The sequence below is a fragment of the Bos grunniens genome, chromosome 20, assembly GCF_055505025.1.
Source record: "Bos grunniens cultivar Pamir isolate PY7600 chromosome 20, Bosgru_T2T1.0, whole genome shotgun sequence".
Taxonomy (NCBI): domain Eukaryota; kingdom Metazoa; phylum Chordata; class Mammalia; order Artiodactyla; family Bovidae; genus Bos; species Bos grunniens.
Genome location: NC_141184.1, coordinates 69,819,392 through 69,842,540, shown reverse-complemented (window position 1 = coordinate 69,842,540; position 23,149 = coordinate 69,819,392). Strand labels below are relative to the sequence as shown.

The following is a 23,149-nucleotide window of genomic DNA, read 5'->3' as shown; positions in this document are numbered from 1 at the left end:
TCAGGCCTTCCGGGCGTCAAGGAGAAAAGCAGGTGCTGGCGAGTCTGCCTGTCTCTCCCACACTTTTCTGCTTTCTATCATCTTTGCTTTACAATATCCTATCTATGCTAAGCCATGCTGGGTCACCAACTGTGATATATGTAATATAGGTTTACCATGCCAAATGTTCGCTTTTAAAGTTTGGGATTTTTTCCCCTCATTATAAACAGCAAGAGGATTTAAATGAAAATATTAAATAAATAATGTTTTGGGTGATTGGCAGAGATTACAAAAATCATTCCAGTGGAGAGAAAATGGCTAACTTCTGCCACACCCTGTCTTAGATAAGTGAGATGGCTTTCTCCAAGTGAGGCCTGAAGACAGGTGCCCAGCTGGCACAGGGGCCTGTGCCAAGGCCTGGGGGTGGGCAGCTGATGTCCATGCGGACAGGATGCTGGAACTGAGATGCCCCGAGCTGCCCCAGAGAAGGACAAAGTTAAAGTCAGCCCTGGAAGCCTCATTAGGACCTGTTCAGAAGAGCCGGAGGAGAACCAGGGAGGCATCCAGGCTTATCTCTGAGCAGCTCCCGGGGACTGAGGTCAGCCTCATCCAGTGGAAAGAGCCCCAAATGGCAATCCAGCACTCCAGCATCAAAGCTCCGTGTCCCTGGGGAGAGAAGGGGCAGGCTCGAAAGCTAGACTGCCTGGCTTCAGATTCCTTCTCTCCACTTTGTGAGTTTGCTTCCCGCCACAGTTTACTTGTGGCTCAGCTCCCTCATCTGTTAAATGGGAGCAATAATGGTTCCTACCGTCAGTCTTTTTGAAAACTGAGACAGTCACCGAAAGTACTTGACAGGATCTGGCGAGGATGAAGCTAAAATGCAATGAATGCTAGCTGTCTTATTATTTCTATTCTTTTTTCCTTCAAACAGATATGTTATTAAGCAGACAGCAAGTAGTACACTCCCGAGATGCAATGGAGTGGCTACTATTGCTACTCTTATTATTCATGTTGTTTTAAAACAGATCTTTTGGAACCATCCTGCTTCACCTTGGAATCTGATGGCCTGCGTTTGTATCCAGCTCAGCCTTTGGGGTATAATCTCAGGCAAGACCATCACAAACCGTTTAGACCTATAGTTTCCTTGTTCATGAAATGAGGCCAGTCCCTGTTCTGCAGGGTTGCAGCTGGACTCAATGGAGTGGGGTCTGCATATGAAGACGCACGTTGCTGGACACACAGAAGGTAACTGACAGATGATACTCCTCCCTCCTCCCCCCCACCCCACACAGGAGCAGGCGCGCACACACACACACACACACACCCCTATTTTAATCTTGGCCTGAGGCTGACAAGCCCCAGATTAGTGCTCAGTGACAACTCTGGCTTTATCAGCCCCCTTAGGGGTATTTGCATGTTGGTAGAGACAGGAAAACACTTCGCATTTCAAAAGAGTGAAATGGTAGGATTACCAGACCTCGTTCCAACACTCATTTCATTCACTGAGGACGTGAATACATGTCTTCTAACAACTTTATTTCATTACAAAAAAAATGACATGTGTTTAGAAAAGAGCAAACAATTCAGAGATGAATAGAAGTAAATCCAACAGACTCTTAAATCTTCTTCCCCCTCTAGTCTCCCTTCCATACTCCACTTGCAGTGCTGACAGCTGATGTACATCACTCCACGTCGCTTGTTATGGCTTAGTCACTAAGTCAGGGCCAGCACAGGGGCATGTGCCAAGGCCTGGGCGGCTGCTTTGCGACCCCATGGACTGTAGCCCGCCAGGCTTCTCTGTCTGTGGGATTTCCCAGGCAAGAATACTGGAGTGGGTTGCCGTTTCCTTCTCTAGAGGATTTTCCCAACCCAGGGGTCAAAGCTGCGTCTCCTGCATTGGCAGGTGGATTCTGTGCCACTGAGTCACCAGGGAAGTGCCACATCTCTTGTTAGGCTCCTAGAAATATATATATTCACCTACTGGAGTGAGAAAAAAAAAAGATGTTTTTAAAAAAATCATACGTATTTCCCTGCCTAACATTTTCACTGAATGCATCATAGCCATCTTTCCAAATGAATAAAAGGAAAAAGAAATTACTGTCATACACACTTAATTCAACACTGCAGACGTACCATAGTTTATTTGGTCTTTCCCCTGTTAATGTGTATTAGTTTTGTAGGAGTTTTCTAGTTTCCTCTCAACAGTTCAGCCAATGTAGCAGTAATCATCCATGATCATGTAAACTGAAGGTTTTCATTTCCACTGGTTAGAGACCCAGACACGCAATTTCTAGTCAAAGCGAAAGTACTACCTGCACGCTTACTTGGTGCTGGTCTTGGTGCTAAGTCGCTCAGTCATGTCTGACTCTTTGTGACCTCATGGACCGTAGCCCACCAGGCTCCTCTGTCCATGGGGTTCTCCAGGCAAGAACGCTGGAGTGGGCTGCCACACCCTCCTCCAGGGCATCCTCCTGACCTGGGGACTGAACCCACAGCTCTCATATCTCCTGCATTGATAGGTGGGTTCTGTACCTCTAGCGCTACCTGGGAAATTGAGGAGTCAGAAATTTGTCGACTACAAAGCAACAACCTTCTAGAAAGCCTGGAGATTTGGCTGGGATGGGGGCTGGGAGTGGGGTTGGCCTGGTCCACATCTACTAAATACAAACACTGCTATGAATTATCTCAAGTCCTCCCCTTAATCCTAGATTGGGGAATTAAGACTAAGAAATACCCATCACACAGATGTGGAAACTGAGGCTCAGAGAGAATAAAGCACTTGCTCAAATTGGGAGATTCTGAGATCTCAGCCCAGCTCCAAAGAGCCAAAGAGCTGTTACCCGCTCACAGCTGCCACTGTAGTTTGAACCATAAGCAGAAGATATCTGGTGCAGGAAGACCTGGAAGATTCCAAAGGTGAAAGGTGTCTGCTGTTGGGGCAGTGGGGCGGGCTCTGAGGGCCATCTTTCTGAGCAAGTGATGTTATTAATTGTCTCTGTCTTTTTCCCTGTTTCCGATTCATCAGCCTACTGGCTAAGCATCACTTTTGATGAAAGGCTGAAGAGATCCAGCAATCTGAAACACCTCAAGATGCTGGTGTGGCCTCTTTTCCTTTTCTTATTTATGCAGGCTGGAGGAAAGCTGATGCTTTGTGGATGACCTGTGGGCTCCACCGCGTTGAGCTGGCAGGAAGGACCCTCAGGTGGCAGGGGGACTCGACTGTCCTGAGCGCAGTGGAAACCTTGTCATTTCGCAATCTAGGAAAGCCCGAGGAAGGAAAGCACTTCAGCAGGTCTGGGCGGTGGGGCCTGGAAAGAGTCATTCAAATAGCTATTTTGAATATTGATGACACTGAGACGGATAGATAAGAGACAAAATAACATGAAGAGACACCAACAACAGAGATCATCTGATTGACCAGAGCTAGTCAAACGTTTATGAGGTCACCACAGGGATCATTCAAATGGACTATTTGAATCTTATTTGACTATGGGATGGAGTCAGTGTGGTCAGAGGCTCACCCCACAGCGACAGAGACAGCATGCAGTAGTCGTCCTCAGTAATGATTGATGGCTGTACTGCACACTCGGGTTCCCAGAGCCTCCTTCTCATGGAATCCTTGCAAATTTCCAGTGAGGCTACAGGCAGGAGAACCATTTTTCATACAAAGAAACTGAGATGGGAAAATCCAAGGGCAGTGGGAAGCAGAGCTGGACGGGCCGGCTTCCAGGAAGCTGGAGGAGTCTGAAGGTGGATTACCAGACTCAGACCCTTCTTCCACTCCTGACCCCCTTCCTGCCAAAATGCACAGGGTTCAAGTCCAGAGCCACATGGCCTCTGGTCTGATCAGGGGGATGAGCCATCTCTGGCAGAGGCCAGGGTGGAGAAGATAACAAAAGGCTTAGCTCTCCTATATCGTCAAAAGTTTTTTAAAAAAATCTTAAGTGTCTCAGTGTTTGATATATGCCAGGGCCCACAGTGCAGGCTCCAAGGCAAGAATCCTTCTTGATGGCTACGAACATCCTGGCTCCTTTCCTTGATCCTGGGCTGGACACAAACTTACTGCTTCTCCAACACATGCCCAGTTACCTGCAGAGTAAAAGGGGTCCTGCTTTAGAAGCAGGCAGCCCTGAGTTCTGATCCTGCCTCAGGCACTGACTGCTGTGTGCCCTGGGCATGGCACTTCACCTCTCTGAACCTCCGTCTGGGTCATCCTGTATAAAGAACAAAGGCAATACCGCGAAGGGAGAAATACTTAGAAAGATATCCCAGAGCACTTAGGGCCTGGCAAGGGGTGAGCCATAAACAGCTGTATTCATCCTCTGTGGTCCTTCCATGAGGTTTTCCCGTTGCCAGCACCGAGCAAGGGCTGTCAGATGTGAGCCCACACACAGATACTCTGGACAACGGCCAAAAGAGCAGACCCTCTGACTCAGGTCCCTAAGGAGCCTGGCCCTTAGGGGACCCTAGAACTACACAGTGGTGGCAAGTGGTTTAAGCAGAGGCCAGAGGGGCCTAAGTACAGTCCTGAGAAACGCCTGGGCTCAGTGTGGTCCCTGGTGGCTTGGGAAAGGCCCGTCCCGATGGACTCCAGCTTGATGCATCCCGAACACCCCTGCTCTCTGGCTCTTCCCCTCCCCAGACTGTACTTGCCTCCCTCACTCCTGGGGGCTGAGCACGCCACATTTAACCCCCTGACTAGTTAGGAGGGGAGACTGCAGGAGGCCAAGCATGCTAAGTCAGCCCCCTTCTGCGTCCCCCTCTCTCAAAGCCTGCCTCCAGCTCCCAGCACAGCAGTGTGGGCCTTGGCATGTCAGCCCCCTTCTCAGGCTCCCCTGGGTAGCCTCTGATGTGCGTGTCCCCTAGCTTTGCAAGTACAGTCTAGTTTTGCATCCTATCCAAGGTTTCCGCGGCTCCTGCTGCCCCCTTGAGGCCAGTTCCTGTAGGTTTGCTGGGCCGGGACCACAGTTTGAAGAGGTTGGGCAAAGTCAGCCAGGGACATAGAGCCCCCCAAAGAGCAAGGGAGGTCCATAAGGTGGTTTTGCTCCAGCCCGTGGCATCACTCACCAACTGGATACCCAGAGCCCAGCCAGATGGCAACAGAGTATAAGAGAAATGATCTCAATCTTGGGGTGGCTCTGTACTCACCTTGACCTCCCTATCTGTAAAATGGGAGTAATGATGACGGTACCCCCACATGGCCTTTGAGAGAACAAGATAATCACTTGGCCAGAAGGAGATAATAATGATTATGAATATGGCTAAATTTTATATCCTGCTCCCCATCATTTCAATGTAGCCTCCACCATCACCTCTGCATTTGTGTCCTCATTCTTCTGCTTCATGCTTTCTTGGTTCTCTGCTGGCTTGACCTGATCCACATGTCAACTTCTCCAGGTCATCCCAGCACAGGGTGCATCCACGTCTTTGCAAGGAGCAGGCATGCCTCTCCCCAGATTGTGAAGTGGGGGAGGAGGGGGATGGTTGCTAACCCACAGAGGGCTGCTCCAGACCTTGGCCAGTACAAGAGACAACCAGGGTAGAGCTACGACCCGGTCTTACCCAGACTCTGGGTGAGTCAGAAATAGAATATTTCAGGTTCATGGCCAAGGGAGATTCTTAGAGCTGTGCTTGCCAAATAGTAAGAATGGCAGCTCTCAGTTGTAAGTACCTACTGTTTTTCAGGCATTCTTCTCTCACTGAATCATCTGAAGTAACACCGAGGTAGGTTTTACTGGTCCCATTTTACAGGTGGGAACACCAAGGCTTGAAGAAATGATAAGCGTTGCTCAAGTTCACACAGCTGTGACATGGAAAAATCTTTTTGGCACCACTGTCTGCCTGGCTCACAAACTCCCGCATCCTTGCCCTCGTGGGTCATGTGGCCCCACCTGCCCCACTGTGAGAGTCCTGTGTCCTGCGGGGAGAACAGTCACCGTGCTCAAGGCTGGGGGGTCCGGGTGCCTCAGTCCAGGCTGCCCTGGGTGGTTGGGGTCCTCTCGGATCTTCCAGCACCCCTACAGCTCCTCAGCCGCCCCAGCTCCCAGAAGGGCTCCCCGGATGGAGGAGGCCCAGTGTGTTAGGGCCCTCAGAGGCAGTCAGGGTCCTAGATTCAGCATGCCTGGGTGCTCACTCTCCTGGCCTCAGTAAGGTGTACAGACTAATGGGGGTGCTTCCCAGCACAGCCCAGGGGCTCAGATTTCCTGTGTCCACCACTTCCTAGCAGCATGGCCTCGCTGAACACCAGTGCCTGCACGTGGGAACCGGGGATAATAAGGGTACTGACCTCAAGGGTTGGCAGGAGGATCTGCTGAGCTAAGACCGTCAGGTGTGTCTCCAGCATAGCCCGACAGGGGGTAGGCATCCCTCGGGGCAGCTGTCATCAGAAGGGTCAATTCACTGACCATCTCATATCAATCTGAAGCTTTTGTCTTTGCATAAGATAAAATGGAAAAAAGTAACGTGATGGGTTAATAAAGATAACTTTATAGCTAGCCAAAGTTCTTCAAAACAAAGCCTGTGTGAGGCCAAATAGTAAAAGAGTCTTTTCTTGTGAAAAGGGAATTTCTGGGGGCTTCCCTGGTGGTCCAGTGGTTGAGACCCTGCACTTTTGATGCAGGGGTGCATGGATCTGATCCCTGGTTAGGGAGCTAAGACGCCACATGTCATGGGGTGCAGCTGAGAAAACGCAGGAATTGCAACTCTGGAGTGCCTGAGTCTGTCTTTTTTAGGGAACACTTTTAATTATTTATTTTTAATTGGAGGATTTTTTCTTTACACTGTTGAGCTGGTTTCTGCTGGACAAAGGGTGCATCAGCTATCAGTATACATATATTTTCTCCTCTTGCACCTCCCCCGACCCAGGACTTGAATCTTAACGCAGAAGATAGGGTCTTTCAGGAATGGCTGTTCTGAAATTTGCCCTTGACTCTGCCAGAGGTCACAGGAGAGGGACAGGGCATTGTCCTATTTTAAAAGAATCTCTGCTGACTGGTTTCCAGAATTCTGCTCTTTACTTTGAACTCCGCAGACTGGGGACAGGTGACTTGGAAACAACTTTTTTCCTAATTCTCTATTTCCTTGTTTCTGCAACACTCTCGCCGTGGGCAGGCTGCATCCGTGAAAGCTCTAATCTGGAAATAGGCAGGGCTGAGTAAAAGTTTCCACTCGTAGCCAGCCAGCCGTGCCACTCTGGGCAAGTCAGATCACCTCTGTGGACCCCCTCCTCTTCATCAGTAAAATGAGGTCATTGAACTAGGTGGTAAGTAACTGGCATCTTGGAATTCTCGACTTTCTTTTCAGTAAATATTAAGCCATTACCTCCTCTTCCTAGTCACAAAGAATTCAAACATATCTGGATTATCTTTGCCCAACGCAGGGCCCATCACGGTGGACAGGACCTAGCGTTCTAGACCAAGATGGCAATTAACCGAAGGAATGCTGCGGGCTGCACGCCACTGACCCTGCTTCTCCACCTTACAACGCGGTCTCACGCCTCCATCATAGAGCTGCTGGCAGTGGTCGTGCACACACACCTTCCAACATGTAGTAGGCCCTCAGGAGCCTTCTGCTGAATGACATGGCCCATGTAGAGCTGGTTGGAATGGAAATACTGGCTCACAAAATGGAATGCTGCTCCTGCTGCCCCAGCAAGTTGGGGGCATGTTTGTCCCCATCAAACATCCACCAAAACATGCTTCATAGCACTAGCCAGCAGAACTGGAGGAAGAAGGTCTATTCTTTTCTGTGATGGGCTTGGAAATAGGTAAAGATTTCAGCCTATTGATTGATGTAAAAACACTGGTTTGTACCCAAAAGTATAGTTGAATCTTTTACTCAGGAAGAGGATTTTCAGAGAAGCCAGTTGTCTTCTTAAAAAAAAAAACCACATTATTTTTCAATGCTGAACATTGAGGTAGGCCCTTAATCAAGTCTTTTAGCACCTTCAAATCCAAGAAGGTTCAAGATAGAAGGCACCTTGGAGAACTCAAGCTCAACCCCTCATCTGATTAGTAAAGAAACTGAAGATCCAGAGGGAGAGAGGGAGTCTTAGCTAAAGCAGGCAGTTGTTAATCTGAGATGGGGTGATAATTTCAACCCATGAGCAGACTAACTGCCGCTGTACAGGCCGTATTTTCTGCTTTGTACAGCACATTCATGCCCAAGTGCCCACTTGATGGCCCTGTGAGGTGGATATCATTATCTCTGATTTTTTGTTTTGAGGGGTTTTCTTTGTTTTTCGTTTGATTGGTTTTTTTATGCTGCACTTTGTAGCGAGTGAGATTAAAGTTTCCTGACCAGAGATTGAACCCAGGCCCCCTTCACTGGGAGCACACGTCTTAACCACTGGACCAGCCAGGGAAGTCCCAGTGCCTTTGTCTGACAAATGAGGAAATTAAAGTTCATGGTTTTGGAAGGATCTGCCCATGGTCACCCGGCCACGTCTCCTAATGCCCGTGTCTGAACCAGAATGTCTCGCCATGGCTGTGTGAGGTGTTGGACTGGTTCTGAAGGGAGGCAGACGTGCCAGGGCCCTCGGGGCTCTCTCTCCCAGCCTGTGGGAGTTGAGGCGGGGGCTTTGAGTATCAGGGCAGCTGGCGAGTGTGCGTGCAGAGTGCTCACTCCCGCACCCTGGGTCAGGAAAGATAGACTGGGCCACTCTCGAGGGCTGTCTGTGTGCACAGGCTCCCACCAAGCATCAGAGGCGTCAGAGAATGCCGTCTCTGGCTTATCTGAAGAGATGGAGGTAATGCCCATGAACTGATTGGAAAGAGTATCATTCATAAACAAAAAAAGAGCAAATTACTGACACACACAACAGGGAAGATGCTCAGAGGAGAGTCACAGTATGTTGAGTAGATGAAGCCAGGTTCAAAAGAATTCTGTATAATTCCATTTATATGAAATTCTGGAAAAGACTAATTCATAGAGACCTGGGGCAGAGTGGATGAATGGGATAGGAAGAATGAGGTGCGGTGAGATACAATTAGGTTTACATAGCTCTCTTAAAAGACAGTTGACCAGAGGGGCAGGGAGAAACGACCAGTATTAAGCCTCTCCCAAGGAGCTAACTGGGCTTCCCTGACAGCTCAGCTGGTAAAGAATCTGCTTGCAATGCAGGAGACCCCGTTTTGATTCCTGGGTCAGGAAGACCTCCTGGAGAAAGGATAGGCAAGCCACTCCATTATTCTTGGGCTTCCCTGGTGGCTCAGATGGTAAAGAATCCGCCTGCAATGCAGGTGACCTGAGTTTAATCCCTGGGTTGGAAAGATCCCCTGGAGGAGGGCATGGCAACCCACTCCAGTCTTCTTGCCTGGAGAATCCCCATGGACAGAGGAGCCTGGTGGGCTACAGTCCATGGGATGGCAAGAGTTGGACATGACTGAGTGACTAACCACAGCACAGTACAGCAAGGAGCTAACCAGTTTTGGAATGAATCAAAGTCCATAGACAGAATTTTCCCTGCACTTTGATTTTCCTCACGCCTCTTGCTCAACCTCCAGTGCTTTCCTCTTGGCTCCCCAGACTTCTGACCTTGGCTTGAGGGCAGTATGCCTACACCTCTTGGCTTTCATTGCAGAGGTCCTTGAGACACTTCCAGATCCCACTACCCACCCACCCCACCCCATGCGTCCTTACCCTCTTCCCTCCAGCCAGAGCAAGCCGGCATCCTCTGTCACCCTCAGAGGAACCCTGTACCAAGAGACACGAACTGCAAAACGGTTGAAGCTGCAAGATACAGCACAAAGAGGGGAGTCTACCTTCCTCTGATGTTCCTTCAAACAGATTCATTTCTCCTTTGATGTTCTCATGAAAATTCAGATTTTTCTTCCTGACAAGACCATACGGTGAAGTTTACAAGAAATTCAGATTGAGCTTAGAAGGGGAATGCAGAGGCTAGTTGGAATAAGACCATTGGCTTTGAGATGAGATAAATGTGAGTTCAAATACCACATTCACGAGAGCCTGATTTTCAAATAGCAGGCTTGGCACACCAGCCGAAGTGATGATGAGTCGTGCTGAGGATGGGATGTTGGCAAAGTACCTTGCTCAGCCCTTCTTGTGTAGGCTTCATTTAAGCTTCACAACAACCCCATGTGGTAGGTTATGTCTGTAGGAGAGGAAAGTCAGGTTCAGACCCAACGTGACTGCGAGATGAAGGTGAGTTCCTCCCCCAAGGAGGAGGTGGCGTTAAAGTTGGAGCTCCCGCCCCTCTGCCACTCTGTTGTGTAATTATGATTATTTCTCCCGATGGCCTGACTGCTAGGAAATCACTTTGCATCTTGTATCAGGAAGGGTCTTATCTCCTCAACTGGACTGCCATCTATGTGATTAAAGGATTTATATCTCCTTCACCTCTGTATGATCAACCCCTCCCCTATGCACATTGGAGGATCTCATGAAATAGTGACTGAGACACTTGGATAGGCTTTGGAGAGAATTCTCCGACAGCCTATCTTTTCCTCTCCACTCATTAAAAAAAAACAAAAAACAAGGTCACCTTAAATATGAATGTTCCATTATAAAAGTAAACATATCAAATGCAGACAATTCAGAAAACTATAAAAATAGGGAGAAAAAATAAATTTTGATCTAACCACCCAAAGATATGTTTAGACAAATGATGTTTTATCTTATTTCCTTCCAGTCTCCCAGTGCAGAGATTTTTACTATCGCTCTTTATCAAAGAGACTATTCTTTATAAATGGTTTTTTATGATAAAAAAGTATATTTGCACATTGCAAGAGGGAAAAAAAACATGAAAAATGATACAAATTACTCAAAAGATCACAACCAAGAGATAGTTAATATTAACTCTTTGACATATTCTGACTTCTTTCTCTGCATTTCCTTCTGAGGACTCCAAATTGCAGGATGAGGGGGGCAGCCTTGGCTGAGGTTCAGATCAGCTGAAGAACCTGTCTATGACCCATGAAACCAGACTGAAGAAGATAGAGGTATCTGTCCCTTGTTTTAATTTAACATTGAATGTGGAAAGTACCAGGTTTCTTATTTATTCTTAATAATTAAATGACATTCTATTGTATGGCTGAACCCCAAATCACTTGACCAGTTCTGAGTGACTGGCCGTGTTGGGGGTTTACAGGATATTTGTAAGCGGCAGTGAGGTGGGCATCTCCACTGTCATCTCTGCTAGCAGGCTCTCTGGTCACTGAGGAGGAGGTAGCTGGGGCAGTGCACTCCTGGACTTCAAAGGCTGAGTTTTACCCACGTTCCACTCTTGTTCTTTTTGGTATAAGCCTGAGCTGCCCATGGATCTGAGAGAGCCAGTGAATTTGATTCATCCGGAGGAGTAGGTTTCTGATAAGGAAACTTTGTGGGTTCCCCTAGAAACCTCCTGCAATTTTTCTAGACTGGCAGCTTCTAATTGGCCTTGCAGATGGATGCACAGGGGTGGAGAGGGCACAGAAGTAGAAAAGGAACTTTTAAAAATGAATATGTGCATCCAAAAATCAGTCAACACTTCAGAGGAAGCAAAGGAAAAAGACAATGAAAAATAGTCTCTCTCTCACACCCAGATCCCCATTCTCGCTCCAGAGGCAGCTATTGTCCATGGTTTCTTATGTGTCCTTCAGAAGCGGTCTACACTTACATGATCGTTTCTCTGTCTTTCCACCAATCTATTCACTTGTCTGGGCTTCCCTGTGGCTCAGTGGGTAAAGAATCCTCCTGCGATGCAGGAGACACAGGTTCGATCCCTAGGCCAGGAAGATCCCCTGGAGGAGGGCCTGGCAACCCACTCCAGCATTCTTCCCTGGAGAATCCCATGGACAGAGGAGCCTGGTGGGCTGTAGTCCATGGGGTTACAGAGAGCAGGGCACAATTGGAGTGACTGAGCACCCATCCACTTGTCCAGCCATCTCTTTTCCGTTTGTATCTGTATAGCTAACTACTTATCCATTCATCCATATAAAAAATCAGGGATCTTTAAATGAATGTTTATCATAAATAGAGCAGTTTAGAATGGACTTTAAGGGGAAGAATCCTGGGCCCCCAACCCAGCCACCCATCTGCTTTGTTACAGTAGCCAAGATACCTTACTTCTCTCTGCTTCTGTTTCCTCATGTATGAGTCCCCTAATGCCTCCCAAGGGGGCTGTGAATGTGCCTGGGGACATGGGGAGGGGCAGGTCAGTGGGATGGTGAGTGAAGGTTTTGCTCTCCCAAGACCCGCAGGCCGGAAGGACAGCAGAGAGGTCTTCCCCCCAGATGAGGGCACAGGAGAGGAAAATGTGGAAGCAGGGTATTGGGAGTCCACCCTTGGGCACGGGCTGGTCACACTGGCATCCTCGCCCATGTAAGGGGACAGCACGATCTTTTATAAACATTACCTCACCTGCTTTGCGGGAGATAAGGTGTTTGCTAAACTTTGTGGGATGAGCGGGCCCTTCCGCGTGACCACCACCAGGCCAGCTGCCTGCTCAGACCAGCTGCGGGAGCCTCCAGTCCAACTAGCCCCAAATACAGGAACCAGTGAATGGCGCTGGGTCTATTTAGTGTAAATAGAGGCAACTGCTCTTGAGATAAAGGACACAGAGGTCACAGCTGGGAGAGGGGCAGTGGCCAGCTCATGAGCCAGTGTCTGTGAAAACATTTGCAGTATGGGGTTCAAGGCTCTGATGTGGTACTAGCTCCCTCTGGGGTGACCTCTGAGATTGGGGTATGCATCAGGGCCTCTGAGTGGTGTAACCACATGGAGGGTGCCCCCTGGAGTTGTGCGGCGGGGCAGCCCTTGGTCCTCGACAACTTGGAAAGTCTAGTCACCTGAGAAGTCCTCCACTGTCCCGGCTGGCCCTGGGCCCATCCACAACTGGCTTTCGCATTCCGTGCTGCTTCCTAAATCCAACTCTTAATTATGATTACACAGCTTTAGTACGTAGAGTTGATGTTAGGTAATGGCCGTGATTAAGAATGAATTTCAATTAAGCTTCATTCAGAGCCTGCCTCCAATTGCTAAAGATTTGCAGCCTGAGAAGGGGAAAACCTGCCTGTGCACAAAATTTGACCTTCCTGCTGCTGATCCATCTTGGCCAGATGGGTCTGCTTGATTTTCTGGCCTCAAGAGCACATTTCTTCACCACACTATGCGTGTGTGCTAAGTCGCTTCAGTCGTGTCTGACTCTGTGCGACCCTATGGACTGTAGCCCACCAGACTCCTCTGTCCATGGGATTCTCCAGCAAGAATACTGGAGTGGGTTGCCATGCCCTCCTCCAGGGGATCTTCCTGACCCAGGGATTGAACCCACGTCTCTTACATCTCCTGCATTGGTAGGCAGGTTCTTTACCACTAGCGCCTCCTAGGAAGCGCTTCCTCACCACACTGCTGCTGCTGCTAAGTCGCTTCAGTCGTGTCCGACTCTGTGTGACCCCATAGACAGCAGCCCACCAGGCTCCTCTGTCTCTGGGCTTCTCCAGGCAGGAACACTGGAGTGGGTTGCCATTTCCTCACCACACTACATGGGATATAAACTACATTTCCACCTTCCCTCCCACCCAGCCACATACTCAGAACCTGGGCAACAAGGAAACAGAAGAAAATCACCCTGGAAGTAGGGAAACCGCACTTCCGAAGGTTCAGCCCAAGGGCCAGCATCCACCTCCCGGGTGAATGCCACCTGCATCGCCCATTCTACTTTAGGAAACAAAGCCCACTTGCCATTCTCCAACTCTATGATACCCACTCTACAGACAGGAAAAACAAGGTTCTCAAAGGCTAAGACTCGCGGCTAGTGGGAGTAAAGGGAAGACTGGAAATCAGATCTGATCTCAATGCTGTGCCCTCTCCAGTTAGAACACATCCTTTCAGTAAAGGGCAAACGTCTATGCATCTAGGAGAAACCAACCTCCTTTAATTTCCAATCGGGCCACGTAAACCAGTATATCCCGTACTTTAGGGTTCATGTGCCATGTGGGTGAGTTCTGCCACATCCAGGAACACAATCATGTACCTAACCATCCAGCAAAAGCTATCACAAAAATGCAATAATAAGAAATGAAACAAAGTTATTAAATTCAAACCAGAAACGGTTACCTTCTAAAAGTCTAAGACTCAGACTTGGGCTTCGTCTAAAAGAGAGGTGAGAGAAATGTTCATGACACAAACGTGAAACTGGGACTTTGTCCTTGAGGTCATCAGAAGGCTTGAAAACGAGTAGGAAAGAAAATCGTTGTGTTGCAATGTGATTCAGTATTATTTAAAATCCTATGCCAGTGCCGCCTATGATAGACTCACGAGCCCAGCGTGAGAGGGAAAGTGTGTCCAGTGCTTTCCAAGACACCGATCTAGGCCTTTAGCACATGGTTCCAGACTGTGCCTCAGAGCAACGCTGCCCTTCAGCTGCTCCATGGGTGACAAAATCCCGCCCAGAATTCAGCTCTCCTACCCCTGAGCCCTGACCCAAGGATGAGGTGCGGACATTCCTTTGGTGTTTCAAGTGCAAACACAATGAAATCCAAACGCTTTCCAGGCCAGCTGGCGGGGTGAGTCCAGCTGCCGACGAGCCTTCACCTCTGTGTTGAATGTCATCACCAGCCCAGTGCCTTTCATGATACTAAGGTTCCTGCTTTACTAAGTCACTCACTGAAAAGCTAAACTCTAAAAACATTTTGATTTTTCTAGAAGGAAATGGTAAGTGAAAAACGGGATTCAATTACCTTGAAAATAAAAGCGGCAACTTCACTCACCAATGCCATACTTAGAAGTTCAACTTGAAAACAGCCATTCAGATGAATTCTGGGCCAATTAAAAGGGGGGAGAAAAAGGAAATTTTTTTTTTAATCCTCTCATCTAATCCTTCTGACTGAGTGAATCTTCCTTAGACTCAAAAAAAGGTAGATGGACTTGAAACACAATTAATTAAGCACTCTAATAATTCAAGCCACAGAACTTCTCCCTTAAAAGTTGGGTATGTAGAGGACCCATTTGCTTAACGTAACCAGTCTAGTGACCCAAAAACCCAAAACCAGAAGAGTGCTCTTCTGAATGGAACTGAAGGACTCCTTGCTCTTTTCCAAGGGATTTGGGGTGAAGTTACAACCAAACCCTTTAACAGAGTCAAAGACTTTTAGGTAAACCTGGCCAATATGTTCCCATTTCCTACACCTGGAAACTTCACCAGAAAAGAAGACAGTCTTGTTAGAAGTAGAAAACAATATGGAAATTAACTTATGCCAGACAACCAAACAGACATAACTAACCAAACAGAACCAAACAGACGTAAGTAGTGGTTTACTACTCCTCATTCTTTCTTTGTATTTTTATACCTGGCATCGGAGTGATGGTTTCTGAAGCCATACTTAGCATATCTTCTCCTGTCATGAATAGCAAAGCTGGAGCCTCACTGCACAAGGGTTGAATTTCTGCTCTGCAAATTACCAGCTGTGGAACACGGGATCTCAGTTTCCCCATCTATAAAATGGGGATAATTGTAGCACCTACCTCACATCAGATTGTTGTAAGGACTAAATGACAGTGTGCTTAGCACAATGCATGGCACATAGTGCTCGGTGGACAGCTGATGGCTGGTATTAATCCCGGCTCGAGCTTGTGGCAAGGTTTTTCTCAGCAGTTACTGACTTGCCTGTTGGGAGAAGATGGTTCTCTGCTCAGAAGTATTCAGAACACCTGCAGGAAGGTGGTGAGGGACTCCACTCCTCTGAGAGTCTCTGAGATACTTCTCTGTCCTCAATTCAATTTTCTGCCCTCCACATGGGCCAAAGATTGCTGGCCAGGGCCAAAGCAGGCACGGTCACTTTCCTGAGGACCTGACTCATGGCACCATATGCAGCACATGAAGGAGGCTTGTGCTCAGACGGCTCCAGCTTGGAAATCCATTTTGACTGAGGATCCAAAGATAATCCAAAGATTTCGTGTACACATGCCAAGTCCCGTGCGCACGTATGCCTCTCTCCCTCTCTATGCGCATTTATCCTGCACACATCAGGGCAAACATTCGTCCCCACAGGTGACATTCCATGCACGTAGCTGTCCAGCCCTATGATAAAATGCAGTGTTTCTCCCCGAGTGACGCTTAATGTGCCTCAACCTGGGGATTTATACTGAGCAATAAAATCCACAGAATCAAGACATGCAAATAGATTGTCGAATATAATATTATCATTGTCAACATAAAAGATTTTTTATTTACAGCCCCCCAAAAGAAAATACACAGCACTGCCGTTTGTTTCAGGGAATGCAAAAAAGGTTTCAACAACTAACAGGCCATGTTTCTGAGCAAAATATGCCCCGTATATGATGTGGGAACACCTATTGTCAGTGGCCGCGCGCGTCTGCGTCCTTGCAAACAAGCCCGTGGAGTCGAGTTGGAGAAGGTCACTTCCAGCCTCTTTGAGCCACAGGCCACCTGCCTTGCCCACACACGAGCCAAGAAGCGCAGATTTATTCATCAGGAAAGGGCCTCTGGGGTCGGCCATTCCCGAAGAGCGCATCTCAGGACAAGGTGTCTGAGGAGTCACTGATACGGCTTCCTGAGGAGCGGAAGCGGGATGTGAGAGAGGCTGTGAACAGGGCTGATGCTCTGGGCCAAGGGAGGCTGTAAAGAGGAGATGCCGCAGAGCATATGGGGGCGTCACTCCATCTTCTCTCTGGAATGCATCTCTAGAAACTTCATCCTCACTTTCCCAAACGCTAAAGATCCTTCCAGCAACCCTTTTGTTGCACACATTACGGACCTCTGAGACCGATATTTTTCTTGGATTTGGTTGAAAAATAAATCCACTATTTTATTTAAGGATTTGGGTATCCCGTGAGACCTGGTCACCGTGATAGCTTCATTTCCATCTGAGAAGGAAGGATATACATTTATAAACCTTTCAATAGTAACAATCACCTGTTATGTTAGGTGATTCTAGCTGATTCCACCAATGGCCACTTTACAGATGAGAAAACTGAGGTTTGGGAGAAGTAAAGTGCACTATCCACGGTCACCCAACTCATAAGACGGAGACCCGAGGCACACACACATAGGTTTGACTCCGGAGGCCACGGTCTTGAACTTGACCCTAACCTGCCTGAGCACCCATGGCCTCAGCCTTTTCTGGGTCACCCAACAAGGGCACATCACCCCATCCTCCCGGGTGAGGTAGGCGTTACGGTTCCAACTCACAGATGAGCAAAGTGAGGATCCAGAGAGGAAAAGCGTCTGTCCAGGTCGTATAGATATTATGAAGCTTGAGTAGGATTTGGACTCCAAGCCCTGGTTTCACATCCCGTAGGATAAAATGAGAGACTGGAGGTGTAGTGATTATGCCTTTTCCAGCCCATCACCCTCCCTATCAGTCCTACCCCGTGGGTGAGTTCCATGAGTCTTAGCGATCAAATCAGTGACTCATTTGGCATGCAACAACTCCTAGTTTTTACTTGCAGCTCATTTGGACAAGGAAGGTCTTCATGTTTGAGAAGATGATTCAGTAAAGCCCTCCTGGCCATCCCCAGGGTTTTTGCATCCAGGGTGGCTTGAAAGGGTCATGAGAGTCAACTCCAATTAAAGAAGGAGGGGAGGAAACCCCACCTCAGAGAGCAAGCTCATCTCCCAGGGATTACATGCTCTTAACTCAGTCCTGTCTCATCCACCGCAGATCCCCTTTTGACCTTCCACCACACTCTCCAAAGTCATGACAGAGCCCAAAGGGGGTGAGCTCCTTCGGTCTGCCGTCACTGGAGCCCCTCATCCCAGGAGGTCAGAGTGGAGAGGACGCATCCAGTCAGGCAGCAGCAAGCACTGGCGACCATAGACGTGGGGACACCGTGTCACGGGTTGGGGTGTGGTGGCGGGGGGGAGCACAGACACATTCTCTGATACCTGGGGCGTACATCTTACCAGGGAAACAGATAAACCAGACCAGCCATCAGATGGTGCGAAGTATAAGAAGACAGTGAAACAGGGGGTGTCACACTGCAGAGCTTGGTGGGGGTAAAATGAGATGCCGAGGCCAGGAAAAGCCTCCCCGCGGAGGTGACGCTGACAGAGACCTGCTGGCAGGGGGCCAGCCTGGGGAAGGCCTCGGCCTCCCAGCAGCCCTGGGGAGCGGCTCTGGGCAGGCATCCGTCAGTTTCCACGATGACAGGGAAGTCACAAGGCACCCCAGACTCTCCTTTTAGTCAACAGTGAATCACAGCACCACCGCCCCAAACTCCCAGCACGCCCACCACACCCACAACAGCGGTCTGTTTGAGCAACAGAGAAGGGTGCTCCCAAACACACTCAGAGAAAAACTTCTGCTGGGAGGCGAGGTCTCCAGTTTCTTCTTTCTTTCGCTCTCTTTCTTTCCTTCTTCCTTCCTCTCTCCCTCCCTCCCTTTCTCCCTTCCTTTCTTTCTTTTTTAAGCTTGGCCAAGCCACTATAGCTAACGAAGTCTTAGTTCCCAACAAAGGAGCTGAACCCAGGTCACAGTACTGAAAGCGCCGAACCCTAACCACCAGATCACCAGGGAATTCCCTCCAGTTTCACCTTCAAACAGAGGGCATCTTGGGGATTCGGAGCATCTCACCGGATGCCTCCTGCTATAAGGACCTGGAGTCAACTTCCACAAAGTTAATTTCCATACCTGCCTTTGGAGGATTTTGCATGAAAGGAGTGCTGATAAGGGAAACGGAGGTGGAAGTTTCTATTTGCTGATAGAGGCTAGTTGGCATTTGCAAAGAGAAAAGTTACTGGTGTTAACAGAACACCTTGAGCACCAGCCTTGAGCTGGATACTCCACCTGTGTTGTCTCCTTCAATCCCAGGAGGAAGATATTAAAAGACGCAGTCTTGCAGCCTAGGATATAGAGTCTCTGAGAGGCAAAGCGAATTCTTCAAGGTCACACAGCAAGAAAGTGTCAGAGCCAAAAATGATCACACTGTATTACATTAATTACTAATGCATTACTGATTACATTATGTTTATTGCATTAATTGAATGTGCTGATCATTTACTAGGTTCCAGGATCCTTGTTAGATGCCCAGGAGCATAGACCATTTCACTGAATTCTCACCACATAGAATTTCCCGTTAAGCTGATGAGAAGATTGAATCTCAGGGCAGAAGAATTGCTTGCCCGGGTCACTCAGCTCCTGAATGAAAAGTTGGGGTTCAAACCCTGTTGTCTCTGACTGACAAATCATCCTCCCCCCTCTTTTTTTTTCAGAGAAGCTTATTTCAAGTGAGGGAAAGATGGAAGTGTTCCATATTAAAAGAGACTAAAGAGATATGACAAACAGATATAAAGGATGGAAACTGTACGGAGAGAAAAGTACTATTTTGTGGTTAACTGACAAAATTGAAATGTGGATGGTAGATCAAATAAAATTTCAATCTTGAGTTTACGAGGTTGGTGACTCTGCTATGATCATGTAAGAGAATATCTTCATCCTTAGAAAACACCCAGCATAGTACTCAGTGATGAAAGGCTATGATATATGCAGTTTGTTTATATGATTCAGAAAAAAAATTATATGTGAGTGCATGTATGTGTGAGTACATGCACATGTGTGTGTGTTCATGCATGCCTACAGACAGAAAAAGCAAATGAGGCAAGATGTTAACAATAGATGAATCTGATAGGTTTATTTACTTGTCTACAAGTTTGAAATTATCTCCAAATATAAAAACAGAGAGAAAGAGAATTGCCAGATGTCACAAAACCTTGTGAGTTTTTCCAGAGTCCTCCTCCATGGATTTTCAACAGTTTTCTGTGTCCTAATTCTTCCCCTCTGTCTGAAATTCCACCATTATTAATTCATTCCTTCAGCTTTACATGTCGAATTTTTAAATTGGAGGAGAAGGAGGAGGAGAAACTTGTTCAGATCTTAAGGAGACTGAACTGGAAATGTTAATGTCGTCACTGTTCAGTCACTAAGTTGTGTCCAACTCTTTGCGACCCCATGGACTGCAGCATGCCAGGCCTCCCTGTCCCTCACTGTCTCCAAGAGTTTGCCCACGGAACTGTTAATAGGAGCCATCATTTGTTGAGTGTTGCATGCCAGGTGTAGTGATAAGCACAAACAGTCCCAAACATCATAAAAGGTAGGTGCTCTTACTCCCTTCATTTTAGAGACCCAGAAACCTAGGAACAGAGATGGTCGCAACTGGCCCCAAGCCCCTCAGCAAGTAAGCAACAAAACTGAGGCTTGAATTGAGACATGTTGGAATCCAAAGCCAAAACTCTTCTCATCTATAAAAGTGCAATCATTCAAATAAGTAAACAGTTTGCTTTAACAGCAGCAGAAGAAACTAGATGGCGATTAATACCCAAGCTTGCATTCTTCTCAAGAGGAAGAGCTGACTTCCTAATCTCTGCTCAGTGTCCTAGGCACTGCTTTTCTGTGCTGAGACTGTAATCTTCATTTTCTGGAGAAGATTGCTAGGAAGGTCTCATGAGTGGTTCCCTGCCACAGGATATCAGCTGGCTTCTGAGTAACCACAGGGGGGTTAGAAATCACCATGTGCAGTCGTCTCCATCTCTAAGCACCTGGGGGTCTTCTCCTTGTCAAATGGCCGGTCCCACTGTAAACAGCAGTGAGTAGGTAAAGGCTGACCTCTGTGACTGATGGCTCATGAGAATCCCCCTTTGGAAGGCTCTCCACCACCCCAGGAATCAAGCATTAGCTCTTACAGAGCATGTAGGCTCCTGAAAAATCAATCCTTAAGTTTCTTTCTCTGTGTCTGACTGCCTCGTCCTTCACCCCAGTTCAGATCATGCTAAGTTTCTTCCACAGACCTGGAAGTGTCTGATTTTTCTCACCGGTGGGCAATGCTCTTTCCCATGCCCAGAATGCCCCTTGTCCTAACTCCAGTTTTCCTGAAAAGCTCTGGTTTGTTGCTTTTGTCCTAGCCTAGATATCCCTTCCCCCAGGAAGCCTTCCCTGAATTTTAGACCAGAGTAGATGCCCCTCCTTCGGGGTCTCCAGACACCAGGTGTTAACTTTGTTTTGTTACCTATTAATCTCTTGGTAAAAGCCCATCTCTCACCTTTATTAGCTCTTTATACTATACGCTTCCCCCATGAAGCAGGGGATATGCTTTCTTCCCCCACTTAGTGGCCAAAGCTAAGCTTTCTTCCCCCAGTTTAGTGCAGGATAATGACTCAGGAAATATTTTGTTTTTGAGTAAATAAATGAAACTTTCCGGATGGGACAATGCTAAAGAATCTGCCTGCCAATGCAGAAGGTGTAAGAGATACAGGTTTGATTCCTGGGTTGATCTACTCCAGGAAGATCCCCTGGAGTAGGAAATGGCAACCCACTCTAATATTCTTGCCTGGAAAATGCCATGGACAGAGGAGCCTGGTGGGCTACAGTCCATGGTGTCACAAAGAGTCAGACACAACTGAGAGATTAAGCACACACAAATAAAAGAAGGAAAGCTAAAGAATGCTCCTTTCTATGTGTTTTCTTTTATTTACTTACATTTTTGTTTTTGGCTATGCTGGGTCTGCATCGCTGCATGTGAGCCTTCTCTAGCTGTAGTAGGCGGGCTTCTCATTGCAGTGGCTTGCCTTGCTGCGAGCATGGACTCTAGGGTGTGCAGGCTTCCGTAGCTGCAGCTCACGGGCCCTAGGAGGTGGGCTCAGTAACTGTGTGCATACACTTAGTTGCCGTGCACCATATGAGGTCTTCCCGGATCGGGGAAGGAACCTGTGTCCCCAGCACTGGCTGGTGGATTCTTAACCACTGAAGCACCAGGGAAGTTCTGAGAATACTCTTAAACTGAATTTCCATGTGCAGTATGAGGGTTTGGAATTAAGGCCAAGATTTTATGGGCTTCCCAGGTAGCACTAGCAGTAAAGAACCCACCTGCCAATGCAGGTAAGCGTAAGAGACGCAGCTTCAGTCCCTGAGTCGGGAAGATCCCCTACAGGAGGACGCAGCAACCCACTCCAGAATTCTCGCCTGGAGAACCTCATGGGCAGAGGAGCCCAGCAGGCTATGGCCCATAGGTCGCAAAGAGTCAGACGCAACTGAAGTGACCTTAGCAAGCTCACGCACATGATTCTATAATGTGAGAAGCAGTTTGGAAAACTAACTCAGGCCCTGGTCAAGCAGACCTTGTTTGGGACCTCAAATCTGCAACTCTTAAAGGCAACTCACTTGCCTTTAAGTGAGGAAACTAACTTCTCTAGATCTGTTCCCTCATCTGTAAACTGCACATTAGCATCACCTCTGTCTTGAAGTTCTGTTCTGAGCATCAAACATCAGACCCATAGCCCATAGAGCTTGTTAAACCAGTCCTGACCCTAGCAAACACTGGGTAAGTATTGGTCATTATGATTGTGGCTTGTAGTGTTATTATAAGTATTATTATGATCATTATTGTTAAAGCTCTATCAAAAGTAAAAGAAGCAGACAAAGCCATTTAGCTGACTGCTGCCATGGAAACCAGGCTAAACACCCAGAACTGTAATTGACTCTTAATCCAGATGTTGGAGGTACTACAGCATCTGGGGGCTTTGCCTCAAGCAGGATCTGCATTTGCAAACAAGATTTCTGTTTCCTTTGTCAAACTCAGGCTTAACTAGGAAAAATAAAACACGTTGCTTCAAATTCCTGGTCTCTGGTATCCCCAGCCAAGACAGGTATGTTCTGCTAAATCTGGTCTGCAACCTTGAGACAGGCAAGGTAATTCTTGGTTGTTGTTGGTAGATTTTTTCAGGTACATTTAGTAATAAAAAATAAAAAACTACCAGCTCAAGAGACTTTAGTCCTGTGAGCATGAATGTTGCAGCTGGACAGGTTGAGGTTGAAAAGGCAACAATGCATCATGGTTAGGCAGGAGTCCCTTGGAAAGCAAGATCAAACTTGTCAGTCCTAAAGAAAATCAATCCTGAATATTCAGTGGAAAAACTGATGCTGAAGCTGAAGCTCCAATAATTTGGCCACTTGATGTGAGAAGCCAACTCACTGGAAAAGGCCCTGATGCTGGGAAAGGCAGGAGGAGAAGGGGATGACAGAGGATGAGATGGTTGGATGGCATCACCAATTCGATGGACATGAGTTTGAGCAAACTCCAGGAGGTGGTGAAGGACAGGGAGGCCTGGAGGGCTGCAGTCCGTGGGGTCGCAAAGAGTCAGACACGACTGAGCCACTGAACAATCACCTGGGGGAAAAAACATCTTTCTTCTGGGCCTCATCTTCTTCATCTGCAAAATGAA

At 47.7% G+C, this 23,149-nt stretch overlaps 1 long non-coding RNA gene across 2 annotated transcripts; it reads right to left on the bottom strand.

Annotated features, from left to right (window-relative positions):
- Positions 1-1,494: 1,494 nt before the first annotated feature.
- LOC147350622 (uncharacterized) lies at positions 1,495-16,028 on the bottom strand. 2 transcript variants are annotated; one of them, XR_015148589.1, is made up of 3 exons: positions 15,439-16,028; positions 6,266-6,410; positions 1,495-3,287 (listed from the first exon to the last, which is right to left on the bottom strand). It is a non-coding gene; the product is annotated as an uncharacterized LOC147350622 (long non-coding RNA). The 2 variants fall into 2 exon arrangements; XR_015148588.1 differs by lacking the exons at positions 1,495-3,287; positions 6,266-6,410 and adding exons at positions 8,206-10,090; positions 14,655-14,733.
- Between the last annotated feature and the right edge of the window lie 7,121 nt (positions 16,029-23,149).